Raw genomic sequence first — 13,803 nt, 5'->3', positions numbered from 1 at the left:
TTACTAAAAACATACATCAGACATAATACTAAAAACATACATCAGACATAATACTAAAAACATACATCAGACATAATACTAAAAACATACAGACATATTACTAAAAACATACATCAGACATAATACTAAAAACATACATCAGACATAATACTAAAAACATACAGACATATTACTAAAAACATACATCAGACATAATACTAAACGTTCATCAGACATAATACTAAAAACGTACATCAGACATAATACTAAAAACATACATCAGACATAATACTAAAAACATACAGACATATTACTAAAAACATACATCAGACATAATACTAAACGTTCATCAGACATATTACTAAAAACATACAGACATATTACAAAAAACATACATCAGACATAATACTAAAAACATACAGACATATTACTAAAAACATACATCAGACATATTACTAAAAACATACAGACATATTACTAAAAACATTCATCAGACATAATACTAAACGTTCATCAGACATATTACTAAAAACATTCATCAGACATAATACTAAAAACATTCATCAGACATATTACTAAAAACATTCATCAGACATAATACTAAACGTTCATCAGACATAATACTAAAAACATTCATCAGACATAATACTAAAAACATACAGACATATTACTAAAAACATACATCAGACATAATACTAAACGTTCATCAGACATAATACTAAAAACATTCATCAGACATAATACTAAAAACATTCATCAGACATAATACTAAAAACATTCATCAGACATAATACTAAAAACATTCATCAGACATAATACTAAAAACATTCATCAGACATAATACTAAAAACATACAGACATATTACTAAAAACATACATCAGACATAATACTAAAAACATACATCAGACATATTACTAAAAACATACAGACATATTACTAAAAACATACAGACATATTACTAAAAACATACATCAGATATAATCCTAGTAGCACGAGGTCAGCCCTAGTAGCACTGAGGTCAGCCCTAGTAGCACTGAGGTCAGCCCTAGTAGCACGAGGGCAGCCCTAGTAGCACGAGGGCAGCCCTAGTAGCACGAGGGCAGCCCTAGTAGCACGAGGGCAGCCACCTGGTTCAAATATGGATTCAATCAAGCCCTTGATTTAACTCAAATCAGGAGATGGCACTGCTGCAGTATATCGTTATAGTACACTGAACCAAAATATAAACGCAACGTGTAAAGTGTTGGTCCCATGTTTCATGAGCTGAAATAAAAGATCTCAGAAATGTTCTATACACACAAAAAGCTTATTTCAAATTTTAAAGCACTACAGCTCAGTGGCAGAGACGTCACTACAGACCCTGGTTTGATCATTGGCTGTATCACAACCAGCGGTGATTGGGAGTCCCGTAGGATCGGCGCACAATTGGCCCAGCGTCATCCGTGTTAGTGTTTGACCGGGGGTAGGCCGTCATTGGTCAAGCTCGTCAAGGTAAACATCTGTCGTTCTGTCCCTGAACAAGGCAGTTAACCCCACTGTTTCCTGGAAGGCCGTCATTGTAAATAAGAATTTGTTCTTAAACTGACTTGCCTAGTTAAATAAAGGTCAAATACAAAATAAAGATAACACATTGTTGCGTCATTCATCCGCCGTCATCACCACATGTTTCAGCATGATAATGCGCGGGCCCTGAAATAAGCGGAATCATTTTTATGTAATTAATTTCATTATTCTTTTGGCCAAATTTCATATACACAAATGTAAATTTACAAACAGAAAACCACATTTTCGTATCCTACAAAAAGAAATTGAACTGTATTTTAAGACGGTTAAATGCTCTACTAACAAAAAAGCTGTTAGAATTGTAAGTATATGCATGTCCCTTAAGGTCCTTGTGTAATTGTAATGTGATATTGTACCCCCTAGCTCGATTGTCTATTGTTTGTAATCTATGTATGTTTGTGTTCCCTCATGTGCTTTATGTATTGATTTGTTGTTAATAAAAATATTTTTTTTAAATAATAAAATAAATAAATAAATAAAAATGAGCGGGCCCATGTCGCAACGATCTGGACACAATTCATGGAAGCTGAAAACGTCCCAATACTTCCATGGCCTGTACACTCACCAGACACGTTACCCAATGAACATGTTTGGATGCTCTAGTTTGACGTGTACGACAGTGTTCCAGTTCCTGCCAACTTCGCCGAACCATTGAAGAGAAGGGGGCAACATTCCACAGGCCACAAAACATCAGCAATCTGATCAACTTTATCCGAAGGTGAAGGAAGAGTCGCGCTGTTGTGAGGCAAATGGTGGTCACGCCAGAAACGGACTGGTTTTCTGATTCACGCCCCTATCTGTATTCCCAGTCATGTGAAAGCCATAGATTAGGGCCTAATTCATGCATTTCATTTGACTGATCTCCTTATCTGATCTGTGACATTTAAATCTATGAAATTGTTTCATGTTGCGTTTATATTTTTCTTCAGTATAGAATTCACCCTACCTAGAATTCACCCTACCTAGAATTCACCCTACCTATAATTCACCCTACCTATAATTCACCCTACCTATAATTCACCCTACCTATAATTCACCCTACCTATAATTCACCCTACCTATAATTCACCCTACCTATAATTCACCCTACCTATAATTCACCCTACCTATAATTCACCCTACCTATAATTCACCCTACCTATAATATGTACATACTTAGAAACATCACCATGCGAAAATATTTGTATTGGTTAAAAAAAAAAATTTTTAAAGTTTGTTCTTAACATTTGAAAAAAAAAAGTTTTCCTTAGATTGTGATTTTAAATGCCCTGATTTCTATCGGTAAATGATTCCAGTCAGTTGTGCCTTTGTATCTGAAAGATCTCACTGTAACCTGGTGGTGTAGCTTTGGGATGTGGAATTGCTGTGTGTGAAATATGATAATGCGATGGGGGAACTGATAGGTCTATGATTTGCAGCCTACTGTCAACATGAGTAGTGAGCCTTGTGACGTTAGGTGTTCCTTAATATATAAAGAGACCATTAAAGTTACATTTTACATTTACATTTAAGTCATTTAGCAGACGCTCTTATGTTTGATACCAATGCAGTTGTCTCCTGTTTGGAAGTGACAGTCAATTCAGTGATACTTGTGGCGGCAGGTGGTTTAGTGGTTAGTGCGTTGGGCGAGTAACCGAAAGGTTGTTTTCGCCGAGCTGACAAGGTGAAAACATGTTGTTCTGCCCCTGAACAAGGCAGTTAACCCACCGTTCCTAGACCAGTTAACCCACCGTTCCTAGGCCAGTTAACCCACCGTTCCTAGGCCAGTTAACCCACCGTTCCTAGGCCAGTTAACCCACCGTTCCTAGGCCAGTTAACCCACCGTTCCTAGGCCAGTTAACCCACCGTTCCTAGGCCAGTTAACCCACCGTTCCTAGGCCAGTTAACCCACCGTTCCTAGGCCAGTTAACCCACCGTTCCTAGGCCAGTTAACCCACCGTTCCTAGGCCAGTTAACCCACCGTTCCTAGGCCAGTTCACCCACTGTTCCTAGGCCAGTTAACCCACCGTTCCTAGGCCAGTTAACCCACCGTTCCTAGGCCAGTTAACCCACTGTTCCTAGGCCAGTTAACCCACTGTTCCTAGGCCAGTTAACCCACTGTTCCTAGACCAGTTAACCCACCGTTCCTAGGCCAGTTAACCCACCGTTCCTAGGCCAGTTAACCCACTGTTCCTAGGCCAGTTAACCCACTGTTCCTAGACCAGTTAACCCACCGTTCCTAGGCCAGTTAACCCACCGTTCCTAGACCAGTTAACCCACCGTTCCTAGGCCGTCATAAGGATGTGTTCTTAACTGACTTGCCAAGTTAAATGAAAGGCCAAATAAATAAATACAAAATCCTACATTTGGGCAATGATCCAATCATACATCTTTCGAAGATCGTTATAAATGACATCTAATCCGTTAGTATAAAACCGCAGAAAAACGGATACGCGCGGTGGATGTTGTATAACTAAAACCTTTGCTGAAGAGCCACAGGTGTTTGCGTTATATAACTGAAAAATATATCCTCCAACCAGAAGAACCTTCCCAGGAAAAACAGTGGACCATTTTCTTAGAATTCCGACGACGGGGATCCATTCTTAGAACCCTGACCTGACTTCCAAAACGTAGAATGACATTCTAACGACGTCTCAATCAATCATCAAGAGCGACATATATCACATTATGACATATGTCAAAAGCCTGGCGGCGACCCGAGTCCAGCCAAGCTGTCACGCAACTATTGACATTGACACAGTGTTAGTTAAAGCTGGCCTAGCAGCGCATCTTCAACAATGTAGCGATTCTACGTTCGAAATTGTTACAATTTCCTCGAATACGGGAACATCAAATAGTAGACAGTCATGCAGCAGGAGATAGCGATGACAAAAACATTTCGCAGCCGACGCACACACATAAGCACACATTCACACGCTCGCCCACTCACACAGCGCTCGCTCTCGAATGTGGGTCAGTGGGCCTTGTCGTGTCCCGAGCGTGCGGAAACGGTTCCAAAGCCCCATCTGCAGTCTTCGGTTCGCTTCCGTGGGCTAAAAATACATTTGTACATCTCTCCGCTGACCGACTTCTCCGTACGACAATATATTTAACGTTATATAAATGTCTGTTTTAACATCTTACCTGCACCAATTTGTTGTTTGTTGATTTAATGGCTCCGCGTTTTTGTTTTTCAGAGGTTGATTCGGGGGGGTTGGACTCCAGCTCGGAGAAAAACAAGAGGCTTCGACTTCATATTCCGCCATTCAGTCATGCGCAATAGAGAATACAGGGAGCACTATTTGGCAAGTACAGTAAGAGGTACTGCAAAAGCCGAGCAAGGCAACAAGTCAACAGCGACAAAAACAGGATATTAATGGGTGCTTCGGGGCTATTTTATGAATACGGCAGTTTGAAAAATAGTTTTTTTTTGCTTTATAAATGACCTTGTAAGACTGGTTGTGAAACTAAGTGTGAAATATGATAATGCAATGGGGAACTGATAGGCCTATGATTCGCAGCCTACTGTATTTGTGTGATAGGCTATTTATAGACGTAAAAACACAAAACAATCACAGCAAGAATTTCCTTGCTACTTTCTTTACATGTGTCAACCCCTCGGTGCATTGTGACTGTCATGGGTCATGATGATTCACTGCATGGAAGTAGGTTATAGTTAAATAGACTAAAGGTTCAATAAAAAATATTTTTAAAAATAGTTTCATTTTCCCACTTCACAGAATCACAGTTCCACCGTTGCAAAATCACTGTGATTTATCCTAGGGTAATTTAAAGATAAGATACGTTGCACATAGCCTATATATATATATATATGATACGTTCACATAACCTATATATGATGCTGATATTTCTAGAGCAACAACAGGTTTCTATCGCTGCACTCGAGGAACTGTTCAGGAAGAGGGTTTCCCCTCTATCGTCCAATCACAGGCTCTGGATGTCCGTGACGCATTAAGTCAGAAAATGGTGCGAGGTCCCCCTGTCGTACACGTTTAATACTGTATCCATGGTGAGTGTACGGAATAGCTTCAATTCGTCTGGGCGCGGAGTCTGCAAGGTGTCGAAAGCGTTTCCACAGGAATGCTGGCCCATGTTGACTCCCAATGCTTCCTGGAAAGCAAGAGACAAATAAATCCCCTTTATAATGAAGCATTGCGTGTGTATCATCGCAAATGCGTAGGAGCATAGAGCAACATAGTCGAGGCACTTTACAGAAGTTGCACACATGAGGAAATAGTTTAGTAGCCTTGGGTCCGGGACGTTTGTTTTTGCTTATATAAACGTATTTCATGCAATTCTACCTCATTTTACATGACTGGAGACTTTGGCAAAAATATTTTTTAATTTCACACATATGATCGAAATGACAGGGTCCTTTGACACTGACAAACTGACCATCTGAGATAAATGAAAACGAACTTGTCATGAATCCATCAATAGCCTAGGTTTAGGTTTGTGGAGACATATTGTAGACTACAATATCAGGAGGAAATGATCGTCATTAAAATTATTATTTTTTTATTTATTTTTTAAAATTTTATTAACAACAAATCAATACATAAAGCACATGAGGGAACACAAGCATACATAGATTACAAACAATGGACAATCGAGCTAGGGGCGGGGCTAGGGGCGGGGCTAGGGGCGGGGCTAGGGGGTACAATATCACATTACAATTACACAAGGACCTTAAGGGACATGCATATACTTACAATTCTAACAGCTTTTTTGTTAGTAGAGCATTTAACCGTCTTAAAATACAGTTCAATTTCTTTTTGTAGGACACGAAAATGTGGTTTTCTGTTTGTAAATTTACATTTGTGTATATGAAATTTGGCCAAAAGAATAATGAAATTAATTACATAAAAATGATTCCGCTTATTTCTATTGTATGTAAAGAATCCAAACAGTACATCTCTCCACAATAGTGTAAAATCTTCATAAATGTGTTCAATTATAAACCTACTGATGTCTTGCCACAGTTTTCTTACATGCATACAATGCCAAAAAAGATGCACAACTGTTTCTGGATGGTCATTACAAAAGGAGCAATTTGAGTTGATGTTTTCCTTAAACTTCTTCATATAGTGGTTGGCAGGATAATATTTATGAATAATTTTAAAGGAAACGTCCTTAATTTTGTTAACAATTAGGTATGTTTGTGGCAACATCCACACTTTTTTCCAACAGATATTATCAATAAATCCATTCCAATAAGGCATGACATAAGGTATAGATACAACATCCTGCTGAAACAAGGATCGTATCGCTCTGTTGTTGAATGGACCAAAAGAGAAACACATCTTTCCTACTGATGAGTCAACAGGGTCAATAGAAGGTAGGCTCTGAGGGTCAGGTCTTTCCTACTGATGAGTCAACAGGGTCAATAGAAGGTAGGCTCTGAGGGTCAGGTCTTTCCTACTGATGAGTCAACAGGGTCAATAGAAGGTAGGCTCTGAGGGTCAATTCTTTCCTACTGATGAGTCAACAGGGTCAATAGAAGGTAGGCTCTGAGGGTCAGGTCTTTCCTACTGATGAGTCAACAGGGTCAATAGAAGGTAGGCTCTGAGGGTCAGGTCTTTCCTACTGATGAGTCAACAGGGTCAATAGAAGGTAGGCTCTGAGGGTCAGGTCTTTCCTACTGATGAGTCAACAGGGTCAATAGAAGGTAGGCTCTGAGGGTCAGGTCTTTCCTCCTGATGAGTCAACAGGGTCAATAGAAGGTAGGCTCTGAGGGTCAGGTCTTTCCTACTGATGAGTCAACAGGGTCAATAGAAGGTAGGCTCTGAGGGTCAGGTCTTTCCTACTGATGAGTCAACAGGGTCAATAGAAGGTAGGCTCTGAGGGTCAGGTCTTTCCTCCTGATGAGTCAACAGGGTCAATAGAAGGTAGGCTCTGAGGGTCAGGTCTTTCCTCCTGATGAGTCAACAGGGTCAATAGAAGGTCGGCTCTGAGGGTCAGGTCTTTCCTACTGATGAGTCAACAGGGTCAATAGAAGGTAGGCTCTGAGGGTCAGGTCTTTCCTACTGATGAGTCAACAGGGTCAATAGAAGGTAGGCTCTGAGGGTCAGGTCTTTCCTACTGATGAGTCAACAGGGTCAATAGAAGGTAGGCTCTGAGGGTCAGGTCTTTCCTCCTGATGAGTCAACAGGGTCAATAGAAGGTAGGCTCTGAGGGTCAGGTCTTTCCTACTGATGAGTCAACAGGGTCAATAGAAGGTAGGCTCTGAGGGTCAGGTCTTTCCTACTGATGAGTCAACAGGGTCAATAGAAGGTAGGCTCTGAGGGTCAGGTCTTTCCTCCTGATGAGTCAACAGGGTCAATAGAAGGTAGGCTCTGAGGGTCAGATCTTTCCTACTGATGAGTCAACAGGGTCAATAGAAGGTAGGCTCTGAGGGTCAGGTCTTTCCTACTGATGAGTCAACAGGGTCAATAGAAGGTAGGCTCTGAGGGTCAGGTCTTTCCTACTGATGAGTCAACAGGGTCAACAGAAGGTAGGCTCTGAGGGTCAGGTCTTTCCTACTGATGAGTCAACAGGGTCAATAGAAGGTAGGCTCTGAGGGTCAGGTCTTTCCTACTGATGAGTCAACAGGGTCAATAGAAGGTAGGCTCTGAGGGTCAGGTCTTTCCTACTGATGAGTCAACAGGGTCAATAGAAGGTAGGCTCTGAGGGTCAGGTCTTTCCTACTGATGAGTCAACAGGGTCAATAGAAGGTAGGCTCTGAGGGTCAGGTCTTTCCTACTGATGAGTCAACAGGGTCAATAGAAGGTAGGCTCTGAGGGTCAGGTCTTTCCTACTGATGAGTCAACAGGGTCAACAGAAGGTAGGCTCTGAGGGTCAGGTCTTTCCTACTGATGAGTCAACAGGGTCAATAGAAGGTAGGCTCTGAGGGTCAGGTCTTTCCTACTGATGAGTCAACAGGGTCAATAGAAGGTAGGCTCTGAGGGTCAGGTCTTTCCTACTGATGAGTCAACAGGGTCAATAGAAGGTAGGCTCTGAGGGTCAGGTCTTTCCTACTGATGAGTCAACAGGGTCAACAGAAGGTAGGCTCTGAGGGTCAGGTCTTTCCTTGTGATGAGTCAACAGGGTCAACAGAAGGTAGGCTCTGAGGGTCAGGTCTTTCCTACTGATGAGTCAACAGGGTCAATAGAAGGTAGGCTCTGAGGGTCAGGTCTTTCCTACTGATGAGTCAACAGGGTCAATAGAAGGTAGGCTCTGAGGGTCAGGTCTTGACATGTTCCTGAATAACATAGCAACACCTGAGGGAATGGCATCTAAAACAAGTGCAAAATCTTTAGGTGTTACAGGGACCTTGTAAAGTGATAAGAATTCTTTATAACTGAGTAAAAGACCCTCTGCATTTACCAGTTGGCTCACCAATAGGATATTACTTCTGAACCAATATTCTAAAAACAGAGAGGTATTTTTATACAATATATCCCGATTATTCCATATATAATATCTGTGTGGAGAAAAATTGTGTTTATAAATTAAGGACCATGACAAGAAAACCTGCCGATGAAAAGCAGAAAGTTTCACTGGAACTTTGTCAATATTATAATTGCAAAACAACATGAAGTTAAGGCCACCAAAAGTAGATTTTAAGACATGATGAGGAATAACATTCCAGATAGAAGTGGGTCTTCTTAGGAATTGTTTTATCCAATTGATCTTGAAAGTATTATTTAAAGGCCGATGAGCTCGTGCCAAAAGTCTGTCTAAAACAACATTTGGAAGTTAATAAAATATTTTGGTACCCTAGAGCAGACAGGTGAGATTTTGGTCTTTTCAGCAGGAGCCATTTGCTTTACAACCTGTGTTTTCCTCCACGCTTGTATTTGAAATCAAAAGGCCTGTTCTGTCTGCATGCTGTTCACTTGTGATTGGGCAACACATACTCCACAGCTTGGCTATTTTAAAACTATGCCTTGTGATTGGGCGACACATACTCCACAGCTAGGCTATTTTAAAACTATGCCTTGTGATTGGATGACACATACTCCACGGCTAGGCTATTTTAAAACTATGCCTTGTGATTGGGCGACACATACTCCACGGCTAGGCTATTTTAAAACTATGCCTTGTGATTGGGCGACACATACTCCACAGCTAGGCTATTTTAAAACTATGCCTTATGATTGGGCGACACATACTCCACGGCTAGGCTATTTTAAAACTATGCCTTGTGATTGGGCAACACATACTCCACGGCTAGGCTATTTTAAAACTATGCCTTGTGATTGGGCAACACATACTCCACGGCTAGGCTATTTTAAAACTATGCCTTCTGATTGGGCAACACATACTCCACGGCTAGGCTATTTTAAAACTATGCCTTGTGATTGGGCAACACATACTCCACGGCTAGGCTATTTTAAAACTATGCCTTGTGATTGGGCGACACATACTCCACGGCTAGGCTATTTTAAAACTATGCCTTGTGATTGGGCGACACATACTCCACGGCTAGGCTATTTTAAAACTATGCCTTGTGATTGGGCGACACATACTCCACGGCTAGGCTATTTTAAAACTATGCCTTGTGATTGGGCGACACATACTCCACGGCTAGGCTATTTTAAAACTATGCCTTGTGATTGGGCGACACATACTCCACGGCTAGGCTATTTTAAAACTATGCCTTGTGATTGGGCGACACATACTCCACGGCTAGGCTATTTTAAAACTATGCCTTGTGATTGGGCGACACATACTCCACGGCTAGGCTATTTTAAAACTATGCCTTGTGATTGGGCGACACATACTCCACGGCCAGGCTATTTTAAAACTATGCCTTGTGATTGGGCGACACATACTCCACGGCTAGGCTATTTTAAAACTATGCCTTGTGATTGGGCGACACATACTCCACGGCTAGGCTATTTTAAAACTATGCCTTGTGATTGGGCGACACATACTCCACGGCTAGGCTATTTTAAAACTATGCCTTGTGATTGGGCGACACATACTCCACGGCTAGGCTATTTTAAAACTATGCCTTGTGATTGGGCGACACATACTCCACGGCCAGGCTATTTTAAAACTATGCCTTGTGATTGGGCGACACATACTCCACGGCTAGGCTATTTTAAAACTATGCCTTGTGATTGGGCGACACATACTCCACGGCTAGGCTATTTTAAAACTATGCCTTGTGATTGGGCGACACATACTCCACGGCTAGGCTATTTTAAAACTATGCCTTGTGATTGGGCGACACATACTCCACGGCTAGGCTATTTTAAAACTATGCCTTGTGATTGGGCGACACATACTCCACGGCTAGGCTATTTTAAAACTATGCCTTGTGATTGGGCGACACATACTCCACGGCTAGGCTATTTTAAAACTATGCCTTGTGATTGGGCGACACATACTCCACGGCTAGGCTATTTTAAAACTATGCCTTGTGATTGGGCTAGCATGGTGGTAGCACAAACAAAAGCGTAGCGCAAAACCTGGTTCGGTCTGCAGTCCAACAGACACTGGGAGACAAATTCACCTTTCAGCAGGACAATGACCTAGAACACGAGGCCACATGTACACTGGAGTTGGTTACCAAGACGACAGTGAATGTTCCTGAGTGGCCTTAGTTACAGTTTTGACTTAAATCGTCTCAGGGGTGTATCGACTCAGGGGTGTATCGACTCAGGGGTGTGTCGACTCAGGGGTGTATCGACTCAGGGGTGTATCGACTCAGGGGTGTATCGACAGGGGTGTGTTGACTCAGGGGTGTATTGACTCAGGGGTGTATTGACTCAGGGGTGTATCGACTCAGGGGTGTGTCGACTCAGGGGTGTATCGACTCAGGGGTGTATTGACTCAGGGGTGTATTGACTCAGGGGTGTGTTGACTCAGGGGTGTATTGACTCAGAGGTGTATCGACTCAGGGGTGTATCGACTCAGGGGTGTATCGACTCAGGGGTGTATCGACAGGGGTGTGTTGACTCAGGGGTGTATTGACTCAGGGGTGTATTGACTCAGGGGTGTATTGACTCAGGGGTGTATCGACTCAGGGGTGTATTGACTCAGGGGTGTGTTGACTCAGGGGTGTATTGACTCAGGGATGTATCGACTCAGGGGTGTATCGACTCAAGGGTGTATCGACTCAGGGGTGTATTGACTCAGGGGTGTATTGACTCAGGGGTGTATCGACTCAGGGGTGTGTCGACTCAGGGGTGTGTCGACTCAGGGGTGTACTGACTCAGGGGTGTATTGACTCAGGGGTGTATTGACTCAGGGGTGTATTGACTCAGGGGTGTATTGACTCAGGGGTGTATTGACTCAGGGGTGTATTGACTCAGGGGTGTACTGACTCAGGGGTGTACTGACTCAGGGGTGTACTGACTCAGGGGTGTATTGACTCAGGGGTGTATTGACTCAGGGGTGTATTGACTCAGGGGTGTATTGACTCAGGGGTGTATCGACTCAGGGGTGTATCGACTCAGGGGTGTATCGACTCAGGGGTGTATTGACTCAGGGGTGTATCGACTCAGGGGTGTACTGACTCAGGGGTGTATTGACTCAGGGGTGTATTGACTCAGGGGTGTATTGACTCAGGGGTGTATCGACTCAGGGGTGTACTGACTCAGGGGTGTATTGACTCAGGGGTGTATCGACTCAGGGGTGTATCGACTCAGGGGTGTACTGACTCAGGGTTGTATTGACTCAGGGGTGTACTGACTCAGGGGTGTACTGACTCAGGGGTGTATTGACTCGGGGGTGTATTGACTCAGGGGTGTATTGACTCAGGGGTGTATTGACTCAGGGGTGTGAATACCTTTTCTAAATGAGATATTTACAGTGCCTTCGGAAAGTATTCAGCCGTATTCTAAAATGGATTCAATAAAACCCATTTTCAATTTTAAAAAAAAACTGAAATACCTTATTTACATAAGTATTCAGACCCTTTGCTGTGAGACTCTAAATTGAGCTCAGCTGCATCCTGTTTGGAATCCGTTTCCGCACCCATGATCTTCAGGTGCATCCTGTTTCCATTGATCATCCTTGAGATGTTTCTACAACTTGATTGGAGTCAACTTGTGGTCAATTCAATTGATTGGACATGTTTTGGAAAGGCACACCACCCATCTATATTAAGGTCCCACAGTTGACAGTGCATGTCAGAGCCAAAACCAAGCCATGAGGTCGAAGGAATTGTCCGTAGAGCTCTGAGACAGGATTGTGTCGAGGCACAGATCTGGGGAAGGTTGAGAAAACATTTCTGCAACATTGAAGGTCCCCAAGAACACAGTGGCCTCCATTGTTAAATGGTAAAGTTTGGAACCACCAACACCCTTCCCGAGAGCTGGCTGCCTGGCCAATCGGGAGAGAAGGGCCTTGGTCAGGAAGTGAATAAGAACCCCATGGTCACTCTGACAGAGCTCCAGAGTTCCTCTGTGGAGATGGGAGAACCTTTCAGAATCACAACAATCTTTGCAGCACTCCACCAATCAGACATTTATGGTAGAGTGGCCTGACGGAAGCCACTCCTCAGTAAAAAGCACATGACAGCCTGTTCGGAGTTTGCCAAAAGGCACCTGACGGATTCTCAGACCATGAGAAACAGATTCTCTGGTCTGATTAAACCAAGCTTGAACTCTTTGGCCTGAAGGTCAAGCGTCTGGAGGAAACCTGGCACCATCTCCACGGTGAAGCATGTTAGTCACAGTTATCCTTCTTGCTCTGGAGCAGACTGATATAGAATCTATCCTATGATGTTGAACTGCAGCAGACTGATATAGAATCTATCCTATGATGTTGAACTGCAGCAGACTGATATAGAATCTATCCTATGATGTTGAACTGAAGCAGACTAATATAGAATCTATCCTATGATGTTGAACTGCAGCAGACTGAAACATTGGAGACTGACATGTTTATAAATTAAGATATAACAAACTTTATTACAGCATATTATAAAACAACAAGTGAGCTCAATATGAGTTAGGAAAGGGAAAGGGGGGGGTACCTAGTCTGTTGTCCAACTGAATGTATTCAACTGAAATGTGTCTTCCGCATTTAACCCAGTATTAAATCTGATCTAGATCACATCATGTAATGAGTGGCTACCTACACCTGTATTAAATCTGATCTAGATCACATCATGTAATGAGTGGCTACCTATACCTGTATTAAATCTGATCTGGATCACATGTAATGAGTAGCTACCTACACCTGTATTAAATCTGATCTAGATCACATGTAATGAGTCAATATGAGTGGCTACCTACACCTGTATTAAATCTGATCTGGATGAC

At 42.5% G+C, this 13,803-nt stretch overlaps 1 pseudogene; it reads right to left on the bottom strand.

Annotated features, from left to right (window-relative positions):
- Window positions 1-4,813, bottom strand: part of LOC124025066 — a 55,506-nt pseudogene extending 50,693 nt beyond the window's left edge.
- Between the last annotated feature and the right edge of the window lie 8,990 nt (window positions 4,814-13,803).

The sequence above is a fragment of the Oncorhynchus gorbuscha genome, unplaced genomic scaffold (assembly GCF_021184085.1).
Source record: "Oncorhynchus gorbuscha isolate QuinsamMale2020 ecotype Even-year unplaced genomic scaffold, OgorEven_v1.0 Un_scaffold_2156, whole genome shotgun sequence".
Classification (NCBI taxonomy): Eukaryota; Metazoa; Chordata; class Actinopteri; order Salmoniformes; family Salmonidae; genus Oncorhynchus; species Oncorhynchus gorbuscha.
This window is presented reverse-complemented; position numbering and strand designations above follow the sequence as displayed.